Source organism: Chiloscyllium plagiosum, chromosome 7 (assembly GCF_004010195.1).
Source record: "Chiloscyllium plagiosum isolate BGI_BamShark_2017 chromosome 7, ASM401019v2, whole genome shotgun sequence".
Taxonomy (NCBI): Eukaryota; Metazoa; Chordata; class Chondrichthyes; order Orectolobiformes; family Hemiscylliidae; genus Chiloscyllium; species Chiloscyllium plagiosum.
The window spans coordinates 35,807,797-35,820,135 of record NC_057716.1 but is presented as its reverse complement, the minus strand read 5'-3'; the positions used below and the strand labels follow the sequence as shown (position 1 = coordinate 35,820,135).

The following is a 12,339-nucleotide window of genomic DNA, read 5'->3' as shown; positions in this document are numbered from 1 at the left end:
ACAGTGTGAGGTAATGCATTTATAGAGGTCAAATGCAAGAGGAAATTAAAGAGGAAATGGCATACCCTTTCGAAAGATTGAGTTACAGGAATACCTTGAGCTTGCTAAAAGTAGCAACACTAGGGGTTAAGATAGCAAAAGGTCTGTATGGTGTGCTTGTTTCATCGGTCGGATCATATACTACGGACGTTTGCACATGACTTGGCAGCAATACCAGTCTTCATTCTGTCCACAATTTGGAGCATTGTATACATTTCCTTTCAACACACATTTGGAACACTGTGATGGCTTTTGTTCGTGCTCACAAGGGGTTGACAAGACTTTTGCCTGGATTGCAAAGGACAAACTAAAAAGATAGATTGGACAAACTTGGTTTTGGTTTTTTCAAACATCAGCGGAAGCAGGGAAATGCGTTAGATGAATATAAAATCATAAGGCACATCGACAGCATTATATGCAAAGTCTTTCTCCCAGGGCAGAAATGTTAAATAGGAAGTGTCGTCCGTTTTAAATGACGGCTCAAATTGAAAGGATTAATGAGAGGCAAGGATTATTTTTCCGGAGATTAGTAACTGTGTGGAATGCGCTGCCAGAGGAAGTGGTAGACGCAGATACAATAGAAACATTTGTAAGGAATGTTGACAGACAAATGAACTGACAGACAATAGAGAGATGTAAGCCACGTTCAAGCACATGTGATGAGTTTTGAAAGGAATCATAGTTGCACAGATATAGCGGGCGTCTTTGTACGTTAAATATCCTGTGCCATATGATGAGCAGCAGAACAATGGGAAGCACCAAGGTTCAGAGGAACCTTTGCTTGCATGTGAATCTGTCCTTTAATGAATCAGGTTAGACAGGCACGGAGTTGGAAAAACACAGCACGCCAGGCAACATCAGGAGTTACAGAAGTCCATGATGCTCGTAGGACTGCGTAAGTGCGTGTTGGGGAGAGCTCAAGATAAGGGGGAGGAGTGGGCAGGTTACTGATGTGGGAATATGTGAAGACAGGTAGAGGGTATGACGTGGTTAGTCATTGGGAGGCATGAATCTGGTTGATGACCTGGAGCAGTAGAAGGGAGTGGGAGGAGCTGGGAAGGGGGTCGGAGGTGGAGATGGAAGTTATTTGAAACTGAAGACCTCAAGGTTGAGTGGTCCGGGCTGGAGGGTGCCCAGGTGGAAGATAAGGTGTTGTTCCTCCAATAGGACATGTGGTTTATATTGGCCATACAAGAGGCCAAGTATTGTAAAGTCAGAGACAGAGACATTGGGGGAATATAAATGGATGATGACTGCTTGTTCTAGTCGGTCCCTGCAGACTCAGCTGTGATGCTTGGAGAGCCGTTGCAAGACCACATCGGGAGCACCTAATACAGTAAAGGAGGTTGGAAGAGACGCAGTTGAACCACTCTCTCATCTGGACGGACCTTCTGAGGCACTGTGGAGACGTGAGGGTGGTATGTACAGGCAGGTTGTGCATGTTTTCTTGTTGTTGGGGAAGGTATTGGCGGTTCGGTGGCGAGGATGGCATGGAAAAAAACTGTCAGAGGGAATGGACCTTGTGGAAGGCAGAAAGGGGAAGGTGTTTTGAAGGTGTGATCTACATGGAGTTGGCACATGTGTTTGAGGATGATGCATGAATGCTGGGGCTGGTTGCGTGGTAGGCGAGTACCTGGGTGACTGTTTGCATTGTTTTCAGATAGGGTTTGAGAGTGGTGGAACGGGGAATGGAGGCGATGCGGCGGAGGCCTCTAGTTGACGGAAGGAGGAACAGTATTTTGTTCAAAACAGGTGAACATCTCGGAGACTCACCACTACATTGGCACCTCGTCTGAGTAGATGCAACAGAGGCGGAATAATTGGGAGAATGAGCTGGAGTTCATGCAGGATACTGTAGTTCAGGTCGTTATGGGAGTCTGTTGGTTTGTATTCGATGTTTGTAGTCGACACGTGATAAAGTTGTCAAAGAGTCATACGATATACCTCCTTCTAATAGTCAAGGCAAAAGTTTAAGACCAGGGACATTACGAGAGAACTGCATAAGGTGTCGTGAAGGGCATATTTCGTATTCTGCGCACAGTTCAGAAATCGACATATTGGGAGAGATGTGATAGAACTGGAGAGCATGCAAAGGAGATTTACCAGGATAATGCCATGGCTGCGAGCGTCAGTCATGAAGAGTAATTGGATATATTGGTCTTGTTTTGCTTAGGATAGTTTTGATTGAAAGGTAATATTACTGATATGTATCATAAGCTAAAGAGTTTCGGGAGAGAGTCATAAACATTTCCACTTCGGAGGGATCAATGACATCGGCCATTGGTATAAACTATGAGATATAAAGCAGAGTGTGGGACTGTGGAACACAGTTCTCCGAGAGGCAGAAACCATCATGACATTTCAGAAAAAAAAATAGATGCTCACTTGCAATTCTAAGGCATGCATCGTTATGGGCCTCGTGTGGTAAATGTGTTTGGAGATTTAGGTGATTGTTTTTCACCACTGAGGACATAATAGGCAGATGGACTAGATTTATTTTGTTGCAGATATCAGCGATGTTATTTATATAACTTCTCCAGATTTGGCCCTCGTTTTTCTCGATTTTCAAGGTGAATGTTTATTCGATTCTCTGTTATAGCAAATAAAAAAAGACAAAGTCATTATGTAGACTGTGTGTCATTTACTCTGCATCACTTACAGTGTTACTTGTGTCTGCCTTCCCGGACAGCCCATGAGTCCCTGCCTTGATGTGCAAGTGTACATGCGTTAGTCTAGGTTGCTGAATGCACTCGCTTCTAAGGCATTAGATGTGTTCAAATTTAATTTTTAGTTTGCTCAAAATATCAAGACTGTCGAGACCTTTGATTTTGCTAATTGGATTTTATGCTAAGTAAATAAGTCAGTTCAGGAATAGTTTGAATTAAAATCTCACAGAAAACGTGAACCAGGAAGTATTTCTGCATTCAAAGTTTGTGAGAAGATTTGTAGCTCGGGTGCTCGTTGTTGTGGTTCTGTTCGCCGAGCTGGGAATTTGCGTTGCAGACGTTTCATTCCCTGTCTAGGTGACATCCTCAGTGCTTGGGAGCCTCCTGTGAAGCGCTTCCGTGATGTTTCCTCCAGCATTTATAGTGGTTTGAATCTGTCGCTTCCGGTTGTCAGTTCCAGCTGTCCGTTGCAGTGGTCGGTATCTTGGGTCCAGGTCGATGTGCTTATTGATTGAATCTGTGGATGAGTGCCATGACTCTAGGAATTCCCTGGCTGTTCACTGTTTGGCTTGTCCTATAATAGTAGTGTTGTCCAAGTCGAATTCATGTTGCTTGTCATCTGCGTGTGTGGCTACTAAGGATAGCTGGTCGTGTCGTTTCATGGCTAGTTGGTGTTCATGGATGCGGATCGTTAGCTGTCTTCCTGTTTGTCCTGGTAGTGTTTTGTGCAATCCTTGCATGGGATTTTTTACACTACATTGGTTTTGCTCATGCTGGGTATCGGGTCCTTCGTTCTGGTGAGTTGTTGTCTGAGAGTGGCTGTTGGTTTGTGTGCTGTTATGAGTCCTAGTAGTCGCAGTCGTCTGACTGTCACTTCAGAAATGCTCTTGATGTATGGTAGTGTGGCTAGTCCATTGGGTTGCGGCATGGTTGTCTTTCCCTTAGGCATCTGTTGATGAAATTGCGCGGCTATCCATTTTTGGCGAATACATTGTATAGGTGTTCTTCTTCCTCTTTTTGCAGTTCTGGTGTACTGCAGTGTGTTGTGGCCGTTTTGAATAGTGTCTTGATGCAACTTCTTTTGTGTGTGTTGGTTTCTGCATGGTTATCATTTATTACGGTAGCATACCTGCCTGAATTCCAACCAGGGCCCGTTCACAACCACTGAAGCAGATCATGCAAGCCTGCCTCATGATATAGAAAGAAAATTTAGTCGTCCATATTTCCATTAATGGACTATTCAAAACAAAAATGGGCTGGTAATCAGACACATGACAGAGGGAAGTAATAAAATGAATCATTCGATTCAGAAATGATGAAGCAGTTGGAAAACCCTTCAGAATTATGGTGATATACAAATTCTCATACTTCAATTAGTTCAAACTTACTTCCTTTCTTCCATGCACATATTCAAATCTTTCAGTTAATGTTCAATATCGGACTGTATAAAAAGCACAATATTTAAAGAGAGAAGTTCCTTCAAATTTATCATATAACGACAACATCATACCCTTCTCGTTACCTTGGGTCCTAATGCTTTCATAATACTTGATTATGGTTTTCAACTGGCATCAAGAACTTAATCTCAACTGAACTGATTAAAAGAGATGCAACAAACCGCTTGAATGTCAAACAGGGAAGCGAGTCATAATTCTATTTCTCCTCTATTTAGAATTGATAGTTTAGTGCTTTATAACTATTGATGAAAGGTGTTTGATATTCGTTGGCCGATACGTTTGGGCAGTTTTGAAATGAGAACATTCAAAATTGCAAATTGTATGCCAAATAAACTGCTTTGGCTTCTGAATCGTAACATTTACTTTCGTCCAAACGCTCGCATACTTGTGCAGAATGTCTTTGAAAGAAGAACTCGGCAGACACATGACAGGTACTTGATGCATTTTTTATTTACTTTTGTCGATCAGTCAGTGCCAGCATTGCAAAATTTATCAGCCAAATGTATCGCTTCGAAGGAACTGAAATGCACAATTTCCACGTACCCACACAACCGAAAAAACGTTCTTTTTAACGTAGTTTAAGACAGATGATTTTCAGGCATTGTTCCCTTTATGAACGTATTATGCCAGAAACCCTTCTTTTAAAAGTAGTGAACGCATTACCATTTATTTCCTCAACCTTCTTCACGAAAGAAAAAGGTAATGGAATACTGAACACGATTACTCTGAAATTAGTAATGAAGGCTCTCATTTTTATTGGTGTCTCACTCTCTCCTTGACTCTGCATGCCGGCCTAAATCTCTTTCGCTCTCTGAGGGCTTTCTTTTCTTCGTGATTTCGCATTTTACGTTTTGTTCCATGAAATATTAATCCGGCTTTTATATGCAACGTGTCTTTACATCCTGTGGATCACTTGCAGATTCTTAAAATCTGTTTTGATTTCGTTCTCATTTGTGCCAATGAACAAACTCTGACAACTTTACTACAAAAATAGTCTTGCTGATACAATTTCAGTTCATTACAGAGAATTGCTCGATATGCTCACAATTGAAAACACGCTACACATTTATTCACAACATAAACTATAACACTGCCAATACACAAGCGAATTGATTTGCTGGTCTAAAATGTTGGTCTACCACGTGAACACTGGCTAATTTGCTAAATCTACTTGCTTTAGAAGGCTGACAATTAACACCTGAATCTGAGTTGATCGATCAACACTTATTTTTCCGCGCCGCTGACCAGGTTTGAACATCAGTTTCAATCAACCAGAATGTTAAAATGCAAAGACAAGAATAATATGATGTGAACATGTTCCGGTAGTCAATGACCTTTTGAGACTTGGCATAATCTCTATCTGCATAAACACATCTCGGTGTGTGCTGAAGATTGTATTAGTGCACACTTCATCATTTTTTGCATGCCCTATATTTTTAATGAGAATTCTAAGAATATTGATCGTGTGGAATTTCGTGATTTGCTGTTCAATCGATGTCGTGAGCTTGCCTATTGTTATATGAAGTCCTTGCTAAGAACTCCTGTGAATGAAATTGAAGCTCCCATTACTTTAACCCAGTCTCAAGAGGTAATTTCAATTGATAATTATATTACATCTTTGGATTCATTTGCAAGATCTGGTTCGTTAATGCCATTAAGAATTTCAGTCAACTGTCTTCTGGCTAACGGAGAATATCGCACCTGATGAATTGTGTCTGGCCTTTACCTGTATTTTGATATCTCCAGACAATACATTGAATTTTAGATGGATTGTCATACCCGTTGAAGATAATTGGGAATTGATCCTATGTGATCTTCTTTCCAGTGACGTTCCCATTCACGGAAAGATATAGTGCGATTACACAATCACTTTGAGCGGTCTATAATCCATTTGCATTTCTGCGTTTGTCTACCTATGCAGTAAGCATTCTGTTGTACATTTCCAATCACAAAATCAGTTTCCACTTGTTTCATTTAAACACTTATTCGTTAGTTCGATGTGTATAATTTGAACTGTCTAAAAAGGGACAATGGCTTTGGCTTGACTTCTAATGTGTGTTGACGCCAGTGATGTTGATTTAATTGGCCAATTTTGTAATGCAAACATGGAGACGAAACGGAAAATTAATGGTTTCTCACAGATTTGCCCCACTAATGCTTTTGGTTCTGAATTCACAATGAAACAATATGAAGTTCAAATGCTTCATATTATAAATGCACAAGTATTGGTGGAGAGAGAACTCATAGTTAAAGTTTCGAGTCAATCTTGCGAAAGGTCCGGAAGAATGTTCACTGGACTCAAAACGTTTAAGCTGTCATTCTCTCCAACGTTATTGCCCATCTCTTCACTTTCTCAAATAAAGTTTCCATTTTGTTTTGGACCTTCAGTACTCTCTGTACTGTGTTTTGTTTTCTGCATGAAGAGAATTTACGGTCAATTTTTGTGCATCTGTTTAAGCTAAACTTGTTCCAGGGATGAATTCCAAAACGTATTATTCTTATTATTATTATTATCGTAGATAATAATTGTTATGCAAGATCTGAAGAGAGTTTGGAAACTCTGTCCCTCAGATAAGTGCTGAAATACTCAGGGGAACTCTGGACTGTTGAGAATTAATAATGTATGATTCGTGAGGAGAATAATACCAAATGTCACAGAGAACAGTTGGAGTTCAAAAGACTTTCTAAAAATAACACAGCGAATTCGAGTCTCAAAGGAAACAATGGTGTTTCAAAACGTGAACATTACGTGAGATGTTGAAAACCAAAAGTAAAGAACGGAAAACACTTTTTACTCATTTCAGGCTTTAGCGATTTTTACCTCTGAATAATTTGATAATCAGATTCAAAGGATATTTCATTCCATTAATTATCTCATTTCTGAATTTGTTCTAAGTACCTTCAAAAATAAATGGATTAGTGCAGGAGCTCAACAGCTGAAGCATATATTCACTTTCCTCAAGAATAAAATTGGATTCTTTGGAAATTAGTAATGCTTGCAATTTAGACATAGAGGAAAGTTATTCGAACTAATGAATAAGACATGACAAAAGTTCCCGAGACACAGAAGAGTAAACAATAGTATTTCTCCTCTTCTCCATCTCTGGGTCACTCTGATTCTCCCCATTCCTCGGAACCCTCAGCCGCCTCTGTGCTCTACTACCTGCTAGAATGTGTCTGACGGTTAGAACATTTAGCAACAATACAATAATGAACGGTAGGCAAGTCGTTAAAACTAACATCATACGCAATCCACGCAGGTGAGGAATAAAATACTGCATTTGTGTTGAGGAACAAGGTAACTTACCAATTACAAAGGCTGGGTCACAAGTAAAATGCAAGGTGATGTTTCGTGCAAAGCTTCAACATGGACAGAGACAGCAATAACAACTGAAGGTTTCCTTGCACGGTATTTGGTTTTCAGCTTCTGAGAGCAAATTGTTACAAACTACTCAAAAGTAAAAGCAACAGTGACCCATACAGAAGAATCTCTGACGCCATAAACTAGAACAAAACTTAGAGTAAGTATCGGAGTGATGGAGAGGAAACTGAATGTCAAATATCTACATAAAATTCGATTTAAAATTACACCGGTAATCATGACCAGTAGATGTGTTGTGGCCATCGACACCATGTAGAAAGTGACACATCGAGAGAGACCACATTTTCCTCGAGTCAGAACGATAATCACTGTCAAATTAGATGTAAACAACAAATGTAGAAATGATTAAATGATAGAAGGAAATAAATACAGAACAGAAAATGTTGGAAGCATTTATGAAGATGCAGCACGTCATATGTGTAGATGGCTATAGCTACTTACTGGTAAAAAGGACATTAAAACGTGGGATGAAACCTCATTATATTGTGTAATTCTTGCTCAAATCTATTGGTCAATGCTAACAGAGAATATTGAGTTTCCAAATTGGTGACTGAGATGGGGGAAGAATAATTAATCACGGCCTCATTTGATGCTTGTATTTTGGCAAAGGCAAATTCGTGATTTTGAAACAATTGCAAGTCAATGGCACACCAATGTAATATTTGCTATAACTTCAACAGAACTACAGCGGGAGCCAAGCTGAAGAGAATATGGATGGTTAATGTTCGCCATAGGGAACCAATGGAAATGAAACCTATCCTTGACTCATGAAAAAAAATTAAAGGAATTTGTGCTGAAGTTCGAAAACCTGGTGCTCCGGATTGATACTTTCCTGATACTTTGCTCAACATATCAGTATTTCGCAATGACTCTGATATTTGAAAAACAAAACTCGCACGGACAGAGGAAACATCTAACAAAATGATGCACAGTAATATAACAACCGTGAGAAATTCTAGGGGAAAAAGAGGATGTGTACAATTGCAAATGTCTGGCATTTTTGCAAGCTTGTCTAATACACTGATTAATCACGCATGCTAAACCCATAGTATAATGACGTTTTTTGCTTGAAATCTATATTATGCTTAAAATATCCTTAAAAGTCTCAGTTTTAAGACAGAATTTCACTTACACCATCAGGGAGAATTAGTATGCATATGAAATAATTCAATTTGGCAATTCTTTCCATAAAAAACATTCTTTTTGGATAGAAATTATTCCAACTAGAAAGATAAAACAAACTGCTATCGGAATGAACTGCAAACGTAACTTAATAATGTCAGTAAACTTAACATTTCATCCAATTAAATTGGAAAGTTAATATCCAAAAAGCGTAGAAGCGCAGACAACAAGCAACATGAATTCGACTGGGACAACACTACTATCATAGGGCAAGCCAGACAGAGAACAGCCAGGGAATTCCTAGAGGCATGGCATTCATCCACAAACTCCATCAACAAACACATCGACCTGGACCCAATATACCAACCACTACAGCGGACAGCTGAAACTGACAACCGGAAGCGGCAGGGACAGACCACTATAAACACCGGAGGAAACATCAAAGAAGCGCTTCGCAGGAGGCTCCCAAGCACTGATGATGTCCACTAGCCAGGGGACGAAACGTTTGCAACAAAAACTTCCAGCTCGGCGAACAGAACCACAACCACAAAGCCTGATGCTAATCCATGCATTATTCATATGCTCTTCAAATGCTTTCTGCAATTCTCTGAAGCACAGGTACAATTATACCTGAAGCTAGGCACCAGGGAGTTGTCCAGATTAATTTGACTATGTGAAGCAAAAAGATTTTAACTGAAATGATTGTGTTTGTCTTGCGTAGACTTGAATATTTGTCTTCTCAGATGCAATGACATAATTTTCATTAGAAATACTTACAGAATACAGTTGGATTATTTTAGGAAACATTTTAAACATAAATCTGCAAGTTTGAAAGGGAACTCGTCAAAACAAAGATACTTTGAATGTAAGCTCAACAATGCTCTTCAGTTGCCTGATTGCAAGGTATCACTACTCAGAAAAAGCTTACAAGGAGGAAAGTGCTGCCACTTTCTTGACATTGGTTCCTCAGTGCTCGTGGTTGCAGGTCACTTGTGAGATGCTTTCGCTATTCTTGACACAAGGAAGTAACTTTGATTAAGCTGCCAATGGAAATGAAGATCGACAGCAACGTTCCAGGTTCAATGTGCAACGATTCATTTGCCAATGATTACTTTTAATTACAAAATTCCCCAGATCATTGTCGCTATTTCAAAATCTCAGTGGTCAAGTTCATCACGAGTTGCCCCACTACACCGTAACCAGGCCCTGTTAAACGTAAGCAATACAAATGAGGAGGTGCAGGCCATTATCATTGGGTTCTATTTGGACAAATCATGGCCAGCATGATTAACTTTTGAAGAAGCTTGTTCAGTTCAGTTTAAGTATAATTATATTCTGTGCAAACAAAATTTGATCAAACAGTTAGCCTTGGAAGAGTCGCTGTTATTTCACAGAATTGATAATTCTAAGATTACTCGGCAAATATTCTGAGGAAATATCTCATGGTTAATTGAATAAAAAAATCGAAATAAATAGCGGTGCTAGCGGCTGCAATCACTATCGGTTTTTGACAAAATCAACATATTTTACCTAAATCCTTTAACCGATTAAACTTTCCATCCTTCTCTGCTGTAAATCAGACTTCACATCTATGACACTCGAGGCTGTTTTCTTTTTGAGCAACTGTGGATGGATGACAGATGTTAGAGATGCCAACATCATATGAAATAATAACTCATATTAAAGTCAAACTCTTCAATATAGGTTGGTCAATCTCAGCAAAACTGTACAGAACCTGGTCCACGATGGATAGATTCAATGTAGAAAGGTTCAAAAAAGCAAGGTTTTCCTAAGGAGTATTAGATTCACGTATTCCTCAAATTTATTGCAGCAAAATTGACAATTTTCTCCAAAGAACGGTTGAACTGATACGGCCTGATGGTCTGCATCCCAGGGTACTGAAGGAGGTGGCTCGGGAAATCGTGGATGCGTTGGTGATTATTTTCCAGAGTTCAATAGATTCGGGGTCGGTTCCTGAGGATTGGAGTGTGGCTAATGTTATACCACTTTTTAAGAAAGGTGGGAGACAGAAAGCAGGAAATTATAGACGAGTTAGTCTGACCTCAGTGGTGGGAAAGATGCTGGAGTCTATTATAAAGATTGAAATTACGGCACATTTGGATAGTAGTAACAGGATGGATTTATGAAGGGGAAATCATGCTTGACTAATCTTCTTGAATTTTGTGAGGATGTAACTGTGAAGATGGACGAGGGAGATCCAGTAGATGTAGTGTACCTGGACTTTCAGAAAGCTTTTGATAAAGTCCCACACAGGAGGTTAGTGAGTAAAATTAGGGCGCATGGTATTGGGGGCAAAGTACTAGATTGGATTGAAAATTGGTTGGCTGATAGGAAACAAAGGGTAAATGGCTCCATTTCGGAATGGCAGGCAGTGACCAGTGGGGTACTGAAGGAATCCGTGCTGGGACCGCAACTTGTTACAATATATGTTAATGATATAGAAGATGGTATCAGCAATAACATTAGCAAATTTGCTGATGATACAAAGCTGGGTGGCAGTGTGAAATGTGATGAGGCTGTTAGGAGATGACAGGGAGACCTGGACAAGTTAGGTGAGTGGGCAGATGCATGGCAGATGCAGTTTAATGTGGATAAATGTATGGTTATCCACTTTGGTGGCAAGAACAGGAAGGCAGATTACTACCTCAATGGAATCAATTTAGGTAAAGGGGCATAACAGAGAGATCTGGGTGTTCTTGTACACCAGGAGAAAGTGAGGACTGCAGATGCTGGAGATCAGAGCTGAAAATGTGTTGCTGGAAAAGCGCAGCAGGTCAGGCTGCATCCAAGGAATAGGAGAATCGACGTTTCGGGCATCAGCCCTTCTTCAGGAATGAGGAAAGTGTGTCCAGCAGGCTAAGATAAAAGCTAGGGAGGAGGGACTTGGGGAGGGGCGTTTGAATTGAGATAGGTCGTGCAGGTCGTGCCTCACAAACCTTATTGAATTCTTTGAGAAGGTGACTAAGGAGGTGGTCGAGGGGAAAGCAGTAGATGTGGTGTATATGGATTTTAGTAAGGCGTTTGATAAGGTTCCCCATGGTAGACTACTGCAAAAAATACAGAGGTATGGCATTGAGGGTGAGTTGGAGGTTTGGATTAGGAATTGGCTGGCTGGAAGAAGACAGAGGGTAGTAGTGGATGGCAAAGGTTCATCTTGGAGTGCCATCACTAGCGGTGTTCCGCAAGGATCTGTTTTGGGACCATTGCTGTTTGTCATTTTTATAAATGACCTGGAAGAGGGGTTAGAAGGTTGGGTGAGCAAGTTTGCAGATGATACGAAAGTCGGAGAAGTTGTTGACAGTGAGGAAGGATGTGGCAGGTTACAGCAGGATATAGAGAAGCTGCAGAGCTGGGCAGAAAGGTGGCAAATGGAATGCAATGTAGCTAAGTGTGAGGTGATTCACTTTGGGAAGAATAACAAAAAGATGGGGTACTGGGCTAATGGTCGGATACTTGGTAGTGTGGATGAGCAGAGGGATCTTGGTGTCCATGTACACAGATCTCTGAAAGTTGCCACCCAGGTAAATAGTGCGGTGAGGAAGGCATATGGCGTACTGACTTTTATTGGTAGAGGAATTGAGTTCCGGAAGACTGGGGACATGTTGCAGTTGTATAAGGCTGGGGTGCGGCGGCAGCTGGAGTATTGTGTGCA

At 40.5% G+C, this 12,339-nt stretch overlaps 1 protein-coding gene across 1 annotated transcript in view; it reads right to left on the bottom strand.

Moving 5' to 3' along the window:
• The window catches only part of cps1 (carbamoyl-phosphate synthase 1, mitochondrial), a 730,040-nt gene that overhangs the window by 274,792 nt on the left and 442,909 nt on the right, over positions 1–12,339 (bottom strand). The gene's annotated exons all lie outside the window — the stretch shown is intronic.